Here is a 10644-nt window from a genome sequence, read left to right as displayed (position 1 = left end):
ATCCATCCATCCATCCATCCATCCATCCATCCATCCATCCATCCATCCATATGACCTGTCTAATCTTAAATGTCATCTGACAGAGAAAACACAGCCTCAAGGTAATAAACAATGGGCAACACAGACTGATATGTGTTGCTAAGCTGTGAAACTGCTTGCTACAGGGAACTGAGGATATGAAAAGATTTAGAAGTAGCTGGACAAGTTCCTGGAAGCCAAATTCATCAGTGGCTATTAAATACAAAGACACTACATCTGGCTCCGGAAATCCCAGCACCACAAATCACTGGCCCTGAGCAGCAATGTGCTTGCCCTGTTCTAATTTCCTTCCTAAAGTACCTGCTGGCTACCATAGACAGAGGATGGGGCTGGGTGGACCTTTGGTCGTAACCAGTTTGGCCATTCCTGTGTTGTTGTATGAATGGATGAGCTGGGACTGAGCATCACTCTCGGCACTAATGTGTCTGCGCTCACCCAGCAGTATTTCTATTACCAGCACTCTCCAAGCTGCTTCTGCCACAGCATCTGGACATCACGTAGCACCTGAAGCACATTAAGCTTTTTCAGCAGGTAATAAACCCCTGGATAGTGTACGGCAGGCGAGTCCCATTCTCTAAATACCCACCACGGACATTGCTTTCTCCAGCAATTGTCGAAGCCTGCTTTAGATTAAACTACTGCAGACCAGCCACTGCAGAAGAGCAAGGCTGGAAACGGAAGTCTCTCTTGTTTTGTTTGGGTTCTTTTTTTCCCTCTGATTGGTTGTTTTGGGCTTCTTTGTTTTTTGGCAAGTTATTTAAAGGACAAATATAAAGTTAGACAGCTGAATGCATCAAGAAGTTCAGCCAATTTCTCAGGCTACTGTCTTTTTACAGCTGTTCCAGACATGAAAAAAAGGACCAGGAAGGGCTGCATCTTCCTGTTTCCTTTCCACAGCACAAGGTAGATTTCTCTGATATAAAGCAAGGGGTTAGAGATGTCACTAGAAGCTGGGGTGGCACTGCCATACAGGATTCCTGTACTACCCTCTCCCTGCTGGTGAACTGCTCTTTTCAGAGTCATTCCCAGTGTCATATACCCAGGCTCCACCTGTCTCATGCTCACTCTCCATTAGATCCCTGAAAGGTGAAGCACAGCATCCTTTTCTCACATAAGCTACAGGGGACAGGGCTGGGAGCAAAAGAAAGAGACACCTCCACTTCAGCTGGTTTCCCCAGAGCTCCCCTGGGAATTGTTTCCCTTTTGTCTTGTCTCTTGTCTGTAACTGGGACAGCTTAGCTTGGAAAGGGTTGCATGGAGCAAGCTGAAGGAAAGAAAGGAGGAAGGAAGAAAGGAGGGAATGAAGGAAGAAAGAAAATGAAACAATGAGAAGAAGGGAAGGAAAACAAAAAATAAAATGTAAAATGCAAAATGTAAAATCTAAAGAAAGGAAGGGAAAGAGAAAAAGAAAAAGAAAAAGAAAAAGAAAAAGAAAAAGAAAAAGAAAAAGAAAAAGAAAAAGAAAAAGAAAAAGAAAAAGAAAAAGAAAAAGAAAAAGAAAAAGAAAAAGAAAAAGAGAAAGAGAAAAAAAGAAAGAAAAAGAAAAAGAAAAACAAGTATGTATTTCTGATGACAGCTGCACAAGCATGCGTTATTCTGGCAGATCTCTCAATTAAAATCAAGCCACCCTAATTTAAGGGGAAAATAAACACAGGCCCGATGCTATGTGCTTTGTTTTCAAAAGGAATCAGCCTGAGGAGAGGCAGCAGGGCCCTCGTCTCGGCAGCTGTTTGCAAGGGAGCTGCCGCTGCGGCTGCTGCTCCCTGACCTGAGACGAGGCTGGGCATGGGGCTGTCCTGCGTGCGGCAGGAGATGCTGGGCCATGTCGTGTCGTGTCCATGTAGGCCATGTCACATCTGTGTGGGCCCCAAAGCTGTGAGAGAGCCCTCGGACAGGCTCTGCGCAGGCACTGGCCCTTACAGTGAAGAATTAGGAAGTTCAAAGGACAACTGTGTTTTCTAGTGTTTTTCTTCTCCTACATTTTTAATTAAAAAGTGAGGCTCCTGTTCACTCTTCTGCTGTTGTCTTTTCTCCTCTTCCCACTGAACCCACGGTGAAATGAAGAATTGCCATCACCCTTTGGAAGAGAAAATAGCTGAAACCAAATGAGTTTGTTTGCAGATTCCCTCTGTGTCCCCCATGCTTGTCTGATTAAACTATTCATGGAACAGTAGAAACCCTCTGTGCCATTTCAGGTTTGGTTAATATTGCATAGCAGAAACAATGTGATCAGCCCTGGGGTGTTGCAGACCTCATCGAACCAGGTACAGCCCTTTGCCTGCCCAGGGGAAGCTACTACTACCATGCGATGGAAGAAACCAAAACCAACAGCACAGGGACGCAGAGGTCAAGGGTAAAAGGGACACTTACCCACCTTGGACACCTAAAATGTCCATTCTCTGCACAGAGGAAATCTGCCTGAAGTTTCAGGGAAGAAAAAAAAAAAAAAAAAAAAAAAAAGAAAGAAAGAAAGAAAGAAAGAAAGAAAGAAAGAATGTAAAGACTGTCATAGAAGTAAAAACGTGCAAACTCTTTGGCCTAAGCTATCATGGATTCGGCTCTGGATTACAGAGGTTCAAGAGATCAAAGCAATAGCAACCAGAAGGGGCAAACCAGAGACAGCACACAGATAAAAGGAGAGATGAAAGCCAAAGAAAGCTTGGATAGGAGGCCGACATTGGTAAATGAGAAACTGGGGTTGGATTAAACCAGTAGTGCTTGATGTGCTGTCCAGTCCCTTTCTTGGCCCCATCGGCTCCTGCAGAACTGAAGCTTTGGTGTCTGGGGGAAGGGGAGAAAGGATATTTCCATTTTTTGTCCTTACCAAGAAAATCTTCTGCATGAGAGTTACGTCTGTGCTGCCTGGGGAAGGCTGCAAGGAGCCAGGACAGAAGGGATCCTCCTGGGGCTCAGGGGGACGGTGGACCCAGATCTGGCTGTGCTACGGGCTCCCCAGGTGTCACCCTATAGGGGTAACCACCACCTAATCTTTGTCTCACCTGTACAGGCAGACATTATTTTACATTGTGCAGTGTCTGCTGACATGCAGTGAGGGGAACTGAAAATAAGCTGTGGGTGCGGATGGCCACAGGGAGGAGAAAGGACTGGGAGGAGGAGAAGGAGGAGAAAAAGAAGAGCAAGAACAAGGACATCTTAAAAGAGGAGGTGGAGCTGGAGCAGGAAAAGCAGCGTGGCAGGGTGACCTGGTTCTGTGGCAGGAGTGGCTGAGATGGAGGGAGAGGCTCTCTAAGCAGTGAGGCCCAAAAATGAGAGCAGTAAGTGATAAAAACAGAGAAGCACTCACTTCTGGGCCTTGTGCTGCAGGGAACTGCCATAGAATGGCAATATGATGTGTTATGTGAGGATTTGGGTGTGAGAGGAGCTGTTTGTACTCAGGGATTGTTCCTATACTCCATGTTACTTCACTCAAAATGATTTTGGGGAGTGGTTGGGACATGCACATGTGGGTCTGAGGTTGGATCAAGATAGAAAATGTGATCAAAATGATTATGTGGTTTGAGAGTTCAAGCTCAGGGTGCAGGAGGAGGAGACGTGGCTTGTGAATCTCCCGATTTCCTATGCACGGGCACACGAGCACCGTGTCCTCCCCAGCCCCTTCTCTGTCCATGTCGGAGCTGCTGGTGCACGCTCCTGCACCCAGCACCAGGCCGCGAAGGGGGAAGACTGTGGCCCTGCCCGCTGCTGTGGCTGAGCCTGCACCTAGGTCACCCATTATTCACAAGCTGCACTTGTGAGGCTGGAGAAAGCCCAAATTTCCCTCCTTACTGGTGTGGAGCAGCACCTCTGCGATCTCCAGCTGCCATCTGCTGGTAACTGCGCCGTGCCGGAGCCGGACGGCCAATGCTTTACTGCTGGACACGTCTCCCTGGCCAGCACAGAAGCTGAGCATCCTTGGGACCAGGATCTGCAGCAGCCATCAGCATCCCACACCAGTCCCAGCAATGCGATGCACAAGAGTCACCTGATCTCAAGGGACTTTGTTGCGAGGTGTGTGTGTGGGAAATTGATCCTGGTACAGCAGAGCACTGAAGGACAAGCAGGATTTAAGCATGGCAGTAAACTGTGATTTATTGGAAGCTTTTTATTTTTTTTTTCCTGGATGGATATCGAATCTACCTTGGGGAGGTGGGGAAGAGGTGGGAAACAATCTGCTAAAATATGTTTCTGCAGTTTTCTGGTCACTTAGGCACAGAAAAGCAAGTTACAAAAAGTGGAGCTGTTATTGAGAGCCTGAGTCTGTCTTGTGGTCTTGTTTGTTTTTCAATGAACTGTGCAACTTCAGAACTATTCTGCTGCATGTTTACCAGTGAAGATACAAGTCAGAGTGGTCCAAAATCCATTGCATGAGTACTGACTGCCCCCACAGCACGAATGGTTGGTTCATGGTGCTGTTTGGACTTCTGGCTGACCTGGAAGCACTCTCTCCCTGCCCACAGCTGCCCCTCTTATCTCCTCCCTTGCCAGGTACATCACATAACATGGTGGCCAGCCATGGCCTGTGGCCTGACCACCGGCTGGTATCTGTCCTCTGCGTCAGGCCCAACACATCACTCCTTCTATTTTCTCTAAAGCCCCAGTTTCTGCCAGTTTCTGGAGTCATGGTATCGCAATAAGCATCCCAAATTTCATGCAAATAGGAGACTTGCTGCTAGAACTCCTTGTGGTGGAAAAAAAGTATAAAAATGCACCCTTGGGGAACAGAAATCTGAAGGAAAAAGAAAAGCTTCTCTGCTAAAAAGAAAAAAAAATCCTCAAGATATCTAAGCCAGTATCATTCGATTTTGGCCCCCAACCTAAGAATTTTTAAGGGTTGGAGTTGGCAGTAACAAAACTCTCCTGATGCTTTGGCCAAGAATAAGGGCATTATTTCTTGTGTCCTGGCCAGAGTCCCAAACCGGATGATTCCCCTTCCATGTACGCAAAACCCTCCCCTAGAAATTCATCTCCGCATGGGTCTCTTTATCACATTTTGTCCTCAGCTTCTCCAGGGCATCACAAAACAGCAGCATCCTCCCACACAAAGTCTCATCACACTGTGCAAGTTGATGGCAGTAGTTTATCAAGTCTGATGTATTCCTCAGGATACAAGCTGCTTGAGCAAGGTATAGGAGTCATATAAGTTATTATCACGGTGCGGATTAGTGTTGGGGGTGTTGCTGGAGAATGTCACAGTCTTTCTATTTCATTCTAATTTTTTTTTTCTTTTGGTAGGGTAGCTAGGTTTGAAACTCAACCAAAGAGACTTCTTATTTTTATTTTATTTTAGTTTTGTTTTAAGAAATCTGGCCCTGGAGGGAGCTGTCACTTTGGATGCTGATTAGCTTTTGCAAGTTGACAGGGAGCAAGGCGGCTTTCTCTGTAGCGATCCCAAGTTCTTTCGCCTAATCAAGCCAGCACTGCAGGCTCCATGTGGAGGAAATGTAACCCTATCTCACTGCCTGACAACTCCTTTAGTTCCAGACTTTGTTTCCTCAGTCCCCACAAACTGTAACAAACCATTAAGTTTGATTTTTTTCATTCTTTCAGCAACCATTTTAGCTCTGCCTTCCTTGCTGCTTTTTTTCCTTAGGGATAGTCACTCCAAAGACTGTACTCACTTCATATATATCCCTCATCCTTAGCATTTTTTGGCATCTATTGTATCAGCTGGTCATAGGATATGCAGCATCCTTCAAAAATGCCCCTTTTTAGTTGGGGGGAAGAAAAGAATTTGTATCTTATCTGTCCAGCTTGCTTTGGAAAGACATCCCAACTAGAAATGGATCGACAGGCTTTGCAGAAGGCTCTTACTGGAGCTAAACAGAGGGTCTTGCTGTTGCAGGGTTTGATTCAGAAGATGTGGATCTCATTTTCAGTTCTGTGAGAGTTTGTAACACGGTTACTGCAGACAGGTGACATGAAATATGACCGTCTTTCACTCCGATATGGCAAGCAGTTAGGCTTGCTCATGGAGCAAGAGCTGCTGCCCCAGACTCTCAAGACTGCATTCAAGGGAGGGGAGGCAGCCAAATGGTGTAGGCAGAAATGATTTCCCTGGGTCCCCCCATGCAAACAGACACTGCTTGAGGAGCTGCATATGAGGGAGGGAACAAAGGAGCCCAGAAGACTATGGGGAATACAGTGTAATTTTAATAAAAGGCCTGCAGAACTTTGGGACAAAGTGCCAGCTGGGAAGAAACTTGTCTGTGATTCCTTCTGCTGGACTTCAGTCTTTCTAAACAAGCAGGTTCATACCACACTTTGCCTCCCAGTGAAAACCACCTCCAAGCCCACAAACATTGACTGATCTGTCAGAAGGAAGAATGTCCTTATTCCAACTCCTAACTCTAAGATTAAGGATATAATTCTTCTTTGCCATTTTTTCCCTGACATGAAGAAGGATTTTCTAAACAGTCACCAAGCAGAGATGGATCAAAGCTGCCGATACCTGTCTGAATCTGGAGTTCCAAAACACTCTGGCTGTTGACATTTGTGGGTTTGTTGTGGAGCCTTTTCTCTTGAAATGGGCCACCCAGTGAAAATTTAAATGCATTGCATCACTTTTTAGTTGTGCACAGGGAGTGATTTTTTTGCAGAACACTTATCAAAATCATTCAGCAATGACTGTTTTGTTCCCTGCTGTGTGATCTGGAAGAGGGTTGTGCAAGATCATACCGGGGAAGAGGGATGGGTATGAGCCCATCCCTTCACCTGTCCTGGAGGAGCTTTCCAGGTCATCGTGCACCACCTCCAGCTTTTTACAGTATCGGTTTAAGTTCCTCATGGTTCTCAGACAAGAGGTTGGAGGACAACATCAAGGGAAACCGGTTGTACCTGAAATACATAACGCACATACCCTTTGCAGGGGCTGTGAAGCATTAGCTTACCTGCTTTGCTGTGGAGCATCACGGACTCTGGCAGCAAGATTCACCTTCTCCTGCCCTCCCTCTTGGCTGGCTGTGGTCTTCAGAGGCACTCGGAGACGAAGAAATGAGGTGGATGTGTTCTTATTGCAGCTCCTCCACTTCTTCTACTGGTTTATTCGTTATTTTTTAATCTTCATTTTACTGTGGTAGCTAGTGGCCACAGCTCACAATGGCCTCATCGTGCAGCATCACCATGAACACAGTAATTCACAGCCCACATTGCAGGGTCTGCATGGCTTTCACTTCTTCTTTGGTGTTTCTCAGACCATCTCTTCATTTTCACTCCAAACCTGAACCATCTTTTCAGAAAAGCAATACCCAGAGTCCTAACATAAACTACACACAGATCCCTTCATGTCTTAAATTCGCTGAAAATGCTCTTAGAAAAAAGATTTATTCCCAGGGCTTTTACCCAGACTTCTGCATGGATTTGACAAAGACATTACGTAATAGCTAAATCTTCATTAGTTATATCTGTTTGCTTTGTGCCGTCGTGACAATGATGAAAGCTGTAAATAAGTATATTGTCCCATCTTAACAAGGATAGCGTATCCATCAATAAGGACACTTACTCTGCTGAGATCTTTGCAAGGCTGTACAGGGAAGTAAATTAAAGGGAGAACAACATCCTTCATCTGAAGTGTCCTTGTTCTGTCACTTAATGTTTTACCCTTGCTAATATCTTTCAAAGTCTGGCTCTCAGTCAGAAAAGTCACTCTGTAAATATGACATATTTTATCCAGCCTAAGTCTACTCGGTCCTAGAATTATTTTTCTGGGCAAGTGCAACTTGAAACTCCACCTGTGGCATCTCAGCTGGATTTCCCAGCGGTCACAGAAGATTCTCAGATTCCCAGCTCAGCTGAACATGGAGGCACAAACCCTTCTTCAGGTTGGCAGGTGATGGAGTTGGAGTAAAAAGCAGGTGGGATGAGGCTCCACTCACAGAAATGTTCATTTCAACCTAGACTAAAACGTCTGGTAGCACCACACATGGCGCAGGGCATATCAGCTCGTGTGCTAGTTTGAAACTGACCTGTATGCCAAGAATCTCCTTAATCTACATGTATACACAGATGATAGGGTCAGTGGTCCACAGCGTTCAGGCAGGAGCTGCAGGTGATGGTCAGGAGAGAGTGAGGAGCAGGTAAGTGACTGTAAGGGCAGGCAGGTGTCACCTCCAATGCATGGATCCCTCCTGGTGAGATGGGCATGTAGAGAAACCTACCAAGGTACTGAAACCAGCACCTTCCTTGGCTCTTCTGCGTGGTGTTTATACCTCTGACTTCATAGCAATTATCCCTGACTCACCCCAGGGTAAAATAATAATAATAATAATAATAATAATAATAATAATAATAATAATAATAATAATAGAACGCAAGGAGCGTTGATGGACTTGCTCCAGGCTTATGGGACAGTCCAGGAGTGAAAATCGGAGTGTGGCCTGCAGAGGGAAGAAAAGAGCTGTGGTAGCACCGCCGCGGCTTCCCGGGGGTCTGCTCCTCTTCCCGCTGCCTCTGCCTGCTCCCCACCAGGCTGCTCCTCGGGAGCAGGCAGAGTTGCTTGCCTTTAAACATTAAATACATTAAAGCTCATTCGTATCAAACCGAAATTAAACTGTGGGATTTTATTTGAGAGTCATTCCCTCTGAGAAAGGGCTGAGAAGAAAATACAGGTTAGCTGAACGCCTCTCCCATCCAGCCTGCAGAAAAAAATACCCCCAGGAGGTAAGGTGAGAAGAGAGGCTTGGCTATTGTCTTGCCTCATTGCATTGTTATCTGTATACAGGCTAATTCCTCAATCTATTTAGAAATTCACTAATTGTCATTGGAGCTATTTGCTGACGACTGTGAAGTAGCTTCATAATGAAGAGGAAGTCCATTTATTCGTTAACATTTGCGAAAATAATTGCCTGTCACTTAACCGAACATCCTTTGCTCCAGAAGCACTTGCTCTTCAGCACTTTTTTTTTTTTTTTTTTTTTTTTTTTTGAGCTGCACTCTTTGAAACGTCGCTTATAATTTCCAGTCCCTGAAGGGCTCATTCTCAGCTGCTGTGACATGAGTCAGAGAACAGACTCCACAAGAGGACACTAAACGTCCTGTCACTTTTACTGCAAGGAGAGCAGAGCACATTAATGGAGCCGCATTGCTGTGCTCCAGGAGGGCTCCGGCAGGTGGGCTGCAGCTCTGAGATACTGCTTAAACAGTGGGGTTTGGGGGATTGCTGCTCCTCTGCGGTCTGCCCTGCTCCTCTGCTGAATGTTACTGTGGTGCTGGGGAAGGCTGTGGCTGCAGGGCTCAGTGGTAATGGAACCAGCTTTGGCCAAGGAGATGGGGCACGTCAGGTATCCCTAACCCCACCATCTGAGCTGCAGGGGCTGCCTCCTGCCCCCCAGCTGCAAGCTATGCTCCCATGTGAGAGGCTGAAAAAGGAGCAAGTTCTGTAGGGAGAAGGAAAGGTGTTTCAGGAGGAGGAGGAGATGCAGGTGGAGGTCTCTATCTCCCACCTCTGCTCAGCCCTATGTGCCCGTTACATCTCCACCAGATCCTGGTCATGCCATGGGTCCCCCATGCTCACCAGCCCACCCCTGCCCTCCACGCCCAGCTCTTCTGCAGCCACTACCAACAAGGATGAAATAAGTCATCCTGTCCCTTGGCTCTGGGGAAGCAAAATTAGGCTTTGCCGACATGACTGAGAGGCTCTGAGCTGCTCTGCCTGCTGGGGAGGGCGCTGTGCAGTTAACCAGAGTGCTCAAGGTGCATTGCCATGTCCCCTGCGGATAAGTGGGATCAAACGAATTTGCCCCCCCCAGAATCAATAGAAACCTGCCTGCTGGCACCCGCCGGGCTTCTGCTGCTGTAATAGCTTTCACTCCAATGCCTTCTTGTTTGTTCATCACTGTGTTGAATATTTATTGTTTCCTGGGCACCTGAATTCCTCCTCCGCCCCATCCATTCCCAGGGCAAGGAGTGCCACATCTCCCAGGGGTGAATGCCTGCCAATGTTGACTTAAGAGCATGGTGAGCAGGAGATAAGCGCTGCCCTGCTGCCGGGGCTGCCAGAGCCATGCACCTCGCACCATGCACCCGCTCCTCACCCGGGGTTCCTGCAGCGGGGCCAGGAGCCACACAAACGTCACTGGGATGTGTCATCCCCTCGGCTGGGGCAGGGACAGGGATGGGTGTCCCTGGGGGCGTGGAGGGGCACACCTCCACGGCCAGCCCCACGGAGCAGTGCATGAGCAGGACCAGCAACAGGAGGGTCACAGGACTGCCCTGAAGAGGAGAAGAGCACAGCTGCAGACAGGCTCAAGGTATGATCCTCAATGGAGATGCAGGCGGTGCAGTCCTACCCTGCTGCACTAGCAAGGGGTCAGCCCTTACAGCCTGGGACGGTGCATTCAGCGAAATAACACTTGGCAGGGTCCTTCAGGCAGAAGTCAGTGTCATTCTTGTTGGTTCAGATGGCTTGTGGTACCTTGGAGCTGCCGGGAATGGCTTGCAAGGTGTACTTACTTTTCAGGGCGCAAGCTTTCAAGTGCTTGCCTGTGTTAATTGGTGCTGGTTCAGGGCCTTGGGATGGTGGGGTGAAAGGGGTTGGGTTGGGTACCCCCACAGAGAGTAGGATTTCTGCTTTGGGAAGACAGGAGATACTGGTTTTGTTTGATTCATGGG

The sequence above is a fragment of the Netta rufina genome (assembly GCF_964035555.1).
Source record: "Netta rufina genome assembly, chromosome: 8".
Classification (NCBI taxonomy): domain Eukaryota; kingdom Metazoa; phylum Chordata; class Aves; order Anseriformes; family Anatidae; genus Netta; species Netta rufina.
This window is presented reverse-complemented; position numbering follows the sequence as displayed.